Source organism: Prunus mume, linkage group LG5 (assembly GCF_029339155.1).
Source record: "Prunus mume cultivar Tortuosa linkage group LG5, ASM2933915v1, whole genome shotgun sequence".
NCBI classification, from domain to species: domain Eukaryota; kingdom Viridiplantae; phylum Streptophyta; class Magnoliopsida; order Rosales; family Rosaceae; genus Prunus; species Prunus mume.
In genome coordinates this window covers 7,043,058-7,054,759 of record NC_142702.1, presented here as the reverse complement: position 1 = coordinate 7,054,759, position 11,702 = coordinate 7,043,058, and positions in this window count along the sequence as shown.

Here is an 11,702-nt window from a genome sequence, read left to right as displayed (position 1 = left end):
TTGAGAACCATAGACTGGCCAACAAGTCAGCTTTCTTTGGTGTGCGAAAGCGGCAATAACATTGCTAGTAATAAAATTCTAGCAGATTTAGTGAATGGATAACTTGCACCCCAAGTTACTGATTTCTTAAACAAACGACATTGTGAATTTGGGTGAGGAATATCTCCCAAGTAAGTTCTTTTTCTTGCCTCTGATCGTGAGGACTTGAACAATTTATCTCAAGATAAAGAGGTTGTTGGCCGTAATGTTTGATGAAATTTAAAAGTTTTTAGAGGAACCGCTTTTACAAAACTATAACAATAAATACTCATGCTAGAAAGATGAAGATATAATCTGGAACCCATACACGAGATGGAAGGTTACTTACAGGTCGGACTGAAATGTCCGGGTTGACTGAGACGCTTAATCGAACGCTGACAACCTTGACTACTAAGCTTCAACTATAAATCGATACCAAAGGTTGATTCGCGCAGAGCTTCAATGTACCTTAAGCTTTGTGAAGTCGAGTGGCGTTCAGGTTTCTCTGATGCTGCGCAGCGTAATGTGTTGCTTGAGGACATCAGTGCGCTAGAGATTGCACTGTGAATTTTGTTGAGGTTTTCCATATTTGGAGGAGACTCAAACCCTGCCTGTTTTGGTTTTTTGCTGAACCAAATTGTAACGAGAGAAATCTCGTTTTGAATGACTTGCTTCTTAAATCTGGATTTTGGAGATTCTGATCTAGAGCTGGTTTCACTTGAAATTCAAGTGGGCTTGTTGGTTGATTTTGAACTTGTCCTTTGACGGTTTTCTTGTGTAGGATCTTTCTTTGATTGGGTGATGATTTTTTTGTTGTTGTGTTTGTGTTGTCGTTGTGGCTCAATGAGCTTTGGTCGCTTCAGTGTTTTGAAGGTTTTTTGAGATCAAGTGATCATTTTGAGTTTTTGTTTTTGATTGATTTTTTGGTTGTCCATATTTCTGGACTCCCTCTTCCTATTGCCTTGTTTGCTCTGATGAGCCTTTTGGTGCTGTCTCTTACAGTTTTGGGCTTCCATCTTTCTTTGATTTTTTGCGGCTTTATTCGGGCCTAATTTTCACTGGTCAGTGTCAATTTTTGGCCCAAACAATAATGAACCTTCGAATTACAGAAGCAATAACATGAAATGGATTAAAAAGGGTTTGTAATGAATGACATCAAGTAATGAAATAATTGAGCAACAATATAGAACACTAAGTAAATAATTGTCATTTTGCAAAACAGGTTCGAACACTTATAAATACCAGAGTCCATAGTCAGTAATCAAAAAGCGATGAGTGGCGTTGTGGTTAAGTAGCTCAGAACCTAGAGGGGGGGAAGGGTTTCATCCTCTGTGTGTGTGACTTCAAGTGAATAATGCTTTTGTATTTAAAGTTCACATCACAATAGATCGCGATATTATAGATAATATCGCGATCTGTTGACCATGTGTAGTTGCATGTATACTTTCCCAAAAAATCTCAATATATTCTGCCTGCGTATGGCGATGAGTTTTATGTAATTGCATAAGCTTTGCATTTGAAGGAGTTTTATGTACGAGATGCAATTGTAGTTAGCCTTCTAGGCCCTTTCATTTTGGACGCAACAAAAGGACAGCAGCATGACGATAGTGTGAATATCTGACGAGGAATACATGGCGTTGTCTAGGAAAGGAAAGCAATTTATGAGAATTTGACTACAATCACAATAGAGAACACCAAATCAAATTCAATTAAATTTCAGATGAAAGGTACATAACAAACGAACAGAAATGCTAATCTGAAACACACATTGGCCAGTGGAACATTGTTAATTTACAGCTGGTTTCACGTGGTGATGGCACTTATGTTCACCAATTTCTACTAATAATAGGCTGTCATTGCAAGGTAGCTGACTTGTTACCATGTTCCATATGCTTCACATGAGTGGACAGACTTCCATCCCTGCAGCATCACCGAAGCTATTCATCAACTTCACGATTGTAGACCAAAACAGAGGTAGAAACTAAACAAGTGTAACATCTACACAACGCGCTGCTTGTTGGTGAGAGGGACAGATTGTTTGCATGTACTTCGGTAGTGGCCCTTCACACCACACCTTGAGCATTTTTTTTGACGGGACTCCTTTCCTCTCAAAGCTATTCTTTGCGTTTTGGACGGCCCGGCATAACCTTACAAAGAGGAGGGAGGATTTTGACCTGCTTCAAATTTTGGGGAATAACCCATGTGCCTTCAGGTGGTACAGGATAAATAGATTCTGCATATGCAGCTGCCCATGTAGCTCGTGTATAATAAGAAGAGGCAAAGGAGTAGGGGTTCAATTTCAAGTGCCGACATACCGCAATAGCGTGCTTGCACGGGAGTTGCTCCAAGTCAAACTTCCTGCATGTACAACTACGGTTTTGCAAGTGCACCAGACCGTTCAAATCACCATCCAGAACATTATACTCGACGTCATTGATTTTGACCACATTCATCCTTGACGCAGCGTCTAACCTCTTCCTTAACTTAATTTCCTAAATCAGGGCTGGCGTAGAATGAGATTTCATTGCTAACTCTCGACGTTGCCTAAACCAATGCACAAGTAGATTTGTAATTTCGTCAATCAAGTGTAGCACCGGAAGCATCCTTGCAAACCAAGAATCGAATTAATAGACTCCACAATATTCGTTGTCATCACATTATATAAGTGCCGTCCATCACAATGGGCGAGACCACTGACGCCTGCACGTAGTAAATAAGTTCGCACTCGGTCATTGTTTATCCGGAAAAGTGACGATTGAACTCCGCTTAGACGATAAGACTTAGCTGCCCTTACAAAATACCCCAATATCGGATCCCGCCTGCTTCAACTCTTAAATGAGGCTTTGATATTGCCTTTCAAGTGATAAAAGCAAATACCATGGCTTGCCCCAGGAAAAACTCTACGCAACCCATTCTCAGTATGCTAACATTGCGATCTGATATGACAACGAGATTCGAGCAATCACCAATTGCACAATGTAGTTTTCTCAAAAACCACTCCCAAGCTGCATCCGTCTCCAAATCTCCAATCCCAAAGGCAACAGGATATATGTTCCGATTTCCATCAAATGCGGTCGCAACAAACAAAACACTCTATACTTGCACTTCAAATGAGTAGCATCAACAGCAATCACGGGCCGCATTGACGACTTAAATCCTCGTATGCATGCACCAATTGCCATAAAAAAATATAAGAAGTGATCACCGTGACTGCATCAGTCTCAATGTATGTCAAAGTTCCCGGGTTTGTACGCTCCAATTCATAACAATAGGAAGGGAGAAGGGAATACGACTCTTCTGCAGACCCTCTAATTCTTTTGAAAGCTAACTCTCGGCTTCTCCACGCTGTAGAGTAGCTTATGCTCACACTACCAAATTTTGTTTCACATCTTTCTTGATATCATTCTTGTCAGATAAATGCCTTTGTGAATCCACTCAAATCTCCACTTAACAGTCAGATGCCAGCAAGATTCAGTCAACAAGCTTGAGGATGATGACTACTTATATACGTTATATCACATTCATGAAGTGGATCGTATTTAACAACCTTAAACTCATGTACTCCAACTTTATATGCCCGAACTTTCCAAGGGCAAGGAAGTCACGCAACAGTGAACACACAACCGCAATGCTTCCCAGATTGGACAGTTCTCAATCGAAGTGGCCTCTAATAGCTGCTAAACTGATGGTTTTAAAAGGCAATCTTATTTGGATAAACTCGGCCAACCTTCAAATTTGCTTCCCAATTTATGCACGAAACGCCTCCACCATACTGAATATATTCCAAACTCTGACCATGCTTCAAATCACCCCGACTTGTATGCATTTCAGTCGAACTTGATTGTCGGGAGGTTCGGATTGCACTGTCTACACTGCACAGATGGGCGGTTCGACATTGCTGTCCTCATGAGGATGCAGAATCGAGCAGACTGCGGTTCCTCTTCGTTGCTAGGTTCATTGAAATCAGCAACTATGTTTTCACCACTTTCAAAATTCACTTCTTCAACCCAATCACTCCAATTAAAATCATTCCCACCGGCCATTTCATTGTCCCAATACTACATTTCTTTGTTCCACAACAAAGTCGCAGAGAGCATTGCTACTCTCAACGCTTCAATGCCATTGCACCCTTCAATACCATGACCTTCAATATTTTTCAAGCTTGCTACTAAAGGGGTTACTTTAGAGGCCATAACATTTGTGTTGTACTTTACAAAATATTGAACATCATCATTGTCTTCAACCCTTATATGCTTACAGACAGATGAGGATACAGAACTGAATATTTCAGTGTGACAATATATTTATTGGGATCTGCATCCATGATCTTATAAATCACGCATTTGAACAAGGTCGGAAAGCGTTACATTCCGTGACACTATTATGCCTTTAGCCTCCCCACCTTCGTAACTCTCAATGTTATCCTTCTTAACCCTTCCATTGTAGCATACCAATATTCCAACATATCCATTTTGCAAATAACATAGATAATTACTACAACAATGAATAAAACTAAAAAAGATACATTCAAACAAATAAAAACATACCACTACACGTATCATTTTATAAATCTTCCAAACTCAAATTCTAGCTGCTTCAACAAGGCACTTTTATTCATTTCTGTCTTTTCTCTGATTTTGTACATAGCTGTGGGTTCCAAGTTATTCACAAACTCACATAAACATACCATGGCAGCAATATGAACCCTCTAACCTCTAAGGGTTTTCAACAAATGTAAACAACTTCAACAAAAGGCTCAGGTTGTGATACAGAACATATTATGTGGTATAAGCTCAATTACCAAATTGGATACCAAAACACACAAACTATACACCTAAACCCTAAACAAACCCAGAATGCCAATAAATTCCCCACATTAGCATCTACATTCAGCCTAAAACTACCCTAACAAACCTACTTTTAGGCCAGACAAAGTTAACATATGATTTTTCTGTGTGCTGTTATTTTGCCCATTATCAAACACATTGCACTACATTATACAAGCATTCCGTCAATTTTAACCAAAATTCAAGTTTACCACATACATCCCACTGCAGATAATAACACAAACTATGAATTTCAACATATCATAACGCCTTGAAACTGAAAATTTAAGCTCTTCTGCCCTTCTGTGGTGAAAAGGGGATGCACGATTTTATAATACACATACACTACCAAACCAATATCTAAACTCACCTCCGTTCCTTGCGTAGGAGTAGCCACTTAAGCTTCTCAGTGGAGCATATGATCGCTTGATCTAGAGGTCAACAATGGAGGCGGTGCGTTCCGCCGGCTTCGCTACGGTCAAACGAGGGTTCAAAAGTTTAGGACATCTGGGTTGTGACTATAGATGGGTTGCCAACTGGATTGCTCAGTGCCAAAATGTCTTGCAACCTAGAGTTCCCCATTTTTAAGCTGCGATATGAGAGAAGAAAAAGAGCTATGCCAAGCTGCGAAAACACAGAAGAAAGAGGCGCTAAAGGGTTGATACATCTGCTTTTATGTAATAACCCAAACCTAAAATTAATATTTAATTATTAATTTATTTGAGAAAAAGACAAAAATACCCCTAGAATATTTTATTAGTTTAAAAGTTGACTTTTTGACCGGGAAGGAATTTGGGGATTTTAGTTGTACCGTTGCGTAGAGCGCGACGAAACGAGTTCGTAGACATGTAACGGGCTCAAATCGGAGTTGTAACGAAGGAGTTACGATCAAAAGAAGTTCAGTGGCATAACCGTAAATATTTCAAACTTCAGTTTATATAAACCCAGAAATTTCTGGGTTTCGGCAGCTCGACCAGCCAGCTTCCCGGGGCGATTTCTCCCACCTCCGGTCACCGATTCAGGCAAGACCGGTCACGTTAGAACCACCACACTTTGCTCTTCCAGTCCCAGCCCATCTCAGCCTCGATCTGCCGTCGTGGTAGCCGGAAACCGCCACGAAACAGGGTGGTTTGGACAGTTTTTGACGGAATTTCGTGGAGCTCGTTCTCCCTCCTCCGGCCATCGTTTCAGACGAGTGAGGTATGGTTTTCTAGCTATTTTTCGTGCTCTAGCTGCTGGTTAGGTAGGATTTCAGAAATTTCCAGCGTAGATAGCTCGATTTACGAGCTAGGTTTCAGCCGGTTTTTGAGTCACTGTTCCGGCCATTTCCGGCCACTTTTTGGAGTTGGTCCAAGAACAAAAGTGGTTCCAAATAGGGTGTTTTACCTAGGATAGGAGTCTTGAACCGAGATGTTGAGATTTTCCGGCGAGGCGTTATCGCTTTAGGGCGCGCTCTTGAAGCGCGTGTGGCGGCGCGCGTGGGCAACAGGGTGGGGACCACAGTCAGTTCAAGTGATCTCTAGTCCTCCACGGCGTAGGATTTGCGGATCTTGATTCGGATACCGTTTGAGCGCGAGCGGATCTCGCAGTGTGATTTAAGGTTCACTAGTTTTTGCAGTTGGATCGTAACAATTTTGGTATGTTGATTTAGGTAATTCGAGGATCGTATAATGTTTGACGGTTGTAAGCGAGTCGGATACTCAAGTCAACCAGAGTATGTTTCACGATTTTTTGAACCGATTACGGTGGTAGAAAAAATACGTGTGGCGATCTTCGAAAGTGCGTAAGCAACTACGATTCTGAAGCGCAGCCGAATAGGGCAGTTTGTGTTGCTTCGCAGGCATTTTGGTCATTCGACCGCGAGCCTAGGTGTCGATTTTGCGAGTTTAGGATTAGAAATGGAATTTGGGTCAGTCGTTCATTTTATATGGAGGCACTTGGTCATTTCCGTCCCAGTGATTATATTAGAATACGATTTGTCTTTGATTATTTGAGGCACTATTTTCTGATTTGTGATTATACGAGAACATTTTCAAGATTATACGAAACATTTTCCTTCATTGTTGACATGCGTGGGGCGTCGATTTTTCGTTTGGGAGGTGGGCTGCAAATCCAGCCTTTTTTAGTCTTCGTCTCAGATTTGTGGTCGGAGATTTCTCATCGTTTCTGACCTTGACTGGGCGTCTTCCATCTTTCTTGCTTGCGAGTTTTTGCATCCTTTGTCTTGGTATGCATCCGTCAACTTTTAACACTCTTTTGGTCTTCATTTCATGAATTTGATTGTTGGCTGGGATTTTTTGTCCTTTGTAGAGCGTAGGTGTGAGCCATGTTCTATCTTTAGTATTTTTGATTTATTTTTTAATTTGGGTTCATTTATTTGGTTAATTTGATTTCAGGTTCTTGGGTAATCCTAATGCTATATAAGAGGCTGAGGTATTTATATTTCACAACATATTGGGTTCTATCGGAAGGATTGAATCTCACAGATTAGCTCAGTATTTCCATCGTTATTATTATTATTTTTTAATCAATTTTCGATTCAATGACTTTGCTCTCTCGAGAGAAATCTTAGAAATGGAAATCATTCCCAATTCTGTTTTGGTTGCGATAACACACTGGAAAGCAAAGACCAAGCGTGCTTTAAAAAAAAAAATTCCTTTTTTTATCTGCACTTGGTTGTCTGTATCCTAAATATGGAGAAAAAAATTAATGATAAAACACAAGGAAAAAGAAGTGAAGATTGTCGAGGTTTCGTCACAAAATAGAAATTGGGAATGATTAACCAGCAACCATACTGATAAAGTGCCATCTTCCTTCTTTGTGTACTCTCTAAGTTCTTTCGCGTCAATTTTTTCACCATATGCTCTGAGACATAGCTATGTGGCTTAAACTTTGGTTTCGTATATGAAAAATATAGTTCTTGATGCAGAAAGCTTTTCTGTATATGTCATGAGTTCTTAAATTCTATCCTAAATTCCCTATGTTCAACTAGAAAGAAAGGTTTCTTTTATCTTCTTGAAATAATTCATGTTTTAAAACCCATTTATCTAGATTGACTCTCAAGCATATGGTGTCTAGGAAACATATGGTTTACTTTGCCACTCAATACTTGGTACATAAGTTCGAAAATATGGCTGATTGACTGCAGAGCATCTTTGTAGAGTTCTTGCTTGAATGTGTATGTTTTGTCCTTTTAAAATTACAATGAACATAATATCCTAGATATTAGGATTGCGCAGTGACTTATGTTGATCACATGCGTGCAATGATTCAATCTGAGTGAGAGAGTGGTTTTGTGATTTTAATTGTTTAGGTGACTTTTGATTGAGATGTTCGATTGAGTTGTCGGACAAAAGGAATGTAAATCTAGATCAACGCTTACAGAGAAAATTAAAGTTATATATTGAAGTTTTGGTTTATAGAATTAGAGAGGCTGAGAAAGCAGAAATCATGCTACAATATACAGGAATGAAGATTTTGCGCCTCCTTCAAGGAACCTAGATCTGTTATGTCTTGCTTTGTCCAAGTTAGCTTATATTAGATAAACTGTACATTAGTATTTATCAAGCAATTTAGAAAGTGTCACCTTATGAATAGGGCCAAATCCTCCCTCTCCCGTTTATTCGCTACATTGAAGTTGTTTGTTGCAGCTAAAACTCTTTTAAATTGAAGAGTGGTAGTCTGCATCATTCTTAGCGACTTGACTCTTTCTTTACTTATAGTCTCACTCATACTGACCTTAAGTGCTCCCTGTTTCATTCTTATTATTAGAGCATTGGTTGTTTGGAACACTAGAATATATGTGTTTGTGTGAGTGAGAAAGAAAAAAAGAAAGAGAAGGGTGGTAACACTATACCTTCCATTCCCAAGTATTTCTTCCATATGAAGAATTTGTTGGCTGGGAGATTTTTTGTCAAGAGACTTTCTTTCTTTTAGTGGTTTGATGTTCATTAAATGAGTTGAAGGCTATGAAAACAAGCTAATATATAGAGTGACGGTATAAATAGATGGATCATGGATCTTGGTGCAATTCTCTCTGTTTTTTTGGGTTATTTTTTATGCTTTGTTTTGATTCATGGGTTGGTTTTTATGTATTTTGTTTTAGAAGTTGGACTTTTTGGAATTTGATATTGATATAGAATTGAAAGCTTGGATTCAGGATAATGCTTTTGAGTGTGTGTTAATGAAATTGTTCTCTGGCTTTTCCTTATCTGAAAAATGCCAATTTTCCATGGAAAGAAAGGAGATTAGGATATTATATAGAAACAAAAGAAATTGTTGTGTTATGTATTGCAATGATTAGTGAAAGAACTTTTTTAATAAATGTTTTTTTTTTTGTTTTCAATTCATAGTGGAAATAACTTTAATTGTAGGCTGAAATTTCCAATTAATTGTTTTAAGTTTTGTGAATAGAGCTTAGGAATTAGCTAATGGTGTCAATTGACAATTGGTTGGGATAAGTGTGTGCTTCTTATTTTTTCTTCAAGTCCTAAAGAAAGATGGCATAACTGTACAAAAATAGACTTCAACAATTTTCAAGCATAAAAAAAGGTTATATGCCTTATGAGAAGAAGAAAGCTGAATTTTCAGTTTTTGCGTTTTCAGTGTCTTTATAATGTTTTTAGACTGTTTGGTAGCTCTTCCCATTGTCTGCTAGAACAGAGGTCAGTTTTCTATTCGTCTTTTGAAGAAGTCTTGCATATCAACTGTGGCTAATTGGTGTTTGGATATTGTGTCTTTGAAAATTGTTATTTCTATCATTGTGATGTTATTGCTTATATGGTTTGCTTGATTAGGCTATAGAAATTGTATTTAATTCGTTTTCATATGTTTGTTTTGAAATTTTTTATTTCTATAGCTACAATACTGTTGGTGTGCGTCCATTTTGCTTGATTAGGATATAGATGTAATAAAAATATTGTAATTTAACTCATCCATGTTTATTTTTTCCTTTCCAGCCATCGATGTGTTGGTTGGAATTTGTAATTTTTGAATATGATGCCTAAAAGAATTACAAAAACCAGAAAAAGCCTGAGTTAAATTATAATAGATCGATATTGAATGCATTAGTGCCAAGGAAAATGTTGTTGAGTTGTAAGATTACTCAAAATCTTCCACCGGTTTCATACTTGGTGCATCTACATTTAGCATCTGACATCTAAATTCTTCACTAAATGGCATCAAAATATTTATTAACCAAAAATAGCTAAATACAATGAATAGTGAAATTTCCACCAATGACCAAAAAGAAAACTTAGATGTTGTAAACTATGCAGTGCTCTCAAAGTGTTGGCTTATTTTACTGGTTTGGATAGAGGTTTTAGGTTCCTACTTTTGGTTCTCTTAAGCAAGACAAATTTCTTGGTTGAAATTAATTGTTTTCCATTTTGCTTTAGTCAATGGCATCAATTTCCCATTTGTGTTGATCATTTAGGCATATGTACTGTTCTTCTTAATTTTTTAATGATGAATTTTTGGTATGCAAGTTTGATATCAAAGCATCCCCTGTGAATATATACATTAACTTTTTAGTAAGAACCTATGTAAATCAGCTACACGGTGCTTGATTATTATGCATCAAAGTTATTCAAATTAAAGAACACATTATTAAAAAGCATGACATTATAATCAGTAATCGTATACTCTTTATTTCAAATGCAGCATCTAATAGTTTTTAAATAGACGAGTGTAGCATCTCCATTGCAATACTGAGTTAGTGAAAGAACTTTTTCTTAATAAATGTTTTTTATGTTTTCTATTCATAGTGGAAATAACTTTAAAGTGGGAAAAGATCATCAATTTTTAACAATGAGGATGAGATTTTTTTAAAAAGGTTGGCTATATATCAAAACACCATCAAGATGTAGCACATGTGGCACTAATGCTCCAATTGGGGATCACCAAGTTGTTGAGAGCCACTTTTAGAATCTAGAATGTCTTTATTTTTCGCTCTTTTGATTGTTGCTTAATTTTATTTAAAATTGCTCCTCTGCAAATGGTTGGTTACGCAGTCACAATTATGGGCCATTGAACTAATTTCCAGAAACAAATTGACCACATTGGCTTAACTAATTATATAGGGTTTGGTCGATGTTTGGTTTTATCAATTTGTTTTTATGGAACATTTGGTATTGGTCTCTGTATCTTGCATGCATATGGATTTTGAAATGAGTTGTGATGTGTTTATTTAGTTTTCTTTATGGTGTTGGTTACTTTTCAACCAATTAACATGTGATTCTCCTCTCAAGGAATTTGAAAAGAAACCAGTCTTCAATTAAATATCGTAATATTTTCATGTTTTCATTTGTTTGTGTAAGAAGAAATGTAACAAATAGTTTCTGTTGGTTCTTGATATTCTTCAATCACAAAATCAGTATTGAAGCGATTCATTAATGAGCTGTCTTATCTCACAAGCAAAACCGAATTATACTTATTAGCCTAATTTTGTTTTTTGTCTTTGTATTTTAGATAGCTGTTGTGATCCTGCTTTTGTGTGGCTGTTTTTTTCAAGTGCTTGATAGCTTCTTTGACTACAGGTTAGTGTTTATCCATTTTCAAAAGATTGCATGCATGGTGGTTGTAGCTTATTGATTGCCAAATATTATGACATTTGAAAATTCTCATTTCTGTGGTTTTGTCAATATCACGGTGCATTTGCTTATAATTTAAAATTGTATAAATGCATGTTTTTTCTCCTTTCCAGCTATCAATCTCATTGCTTGGGGTTTTTAAATTTCTGTGCATAATCGTAAAATGACTAGAGATATCAAGCGAAATCGAGATGATGAAGCTCATAGTTTTGCCATTTCAAATGGTATAGAAATCTCTTATGAAAGTGTTTGTCTTGCCGATGATAAA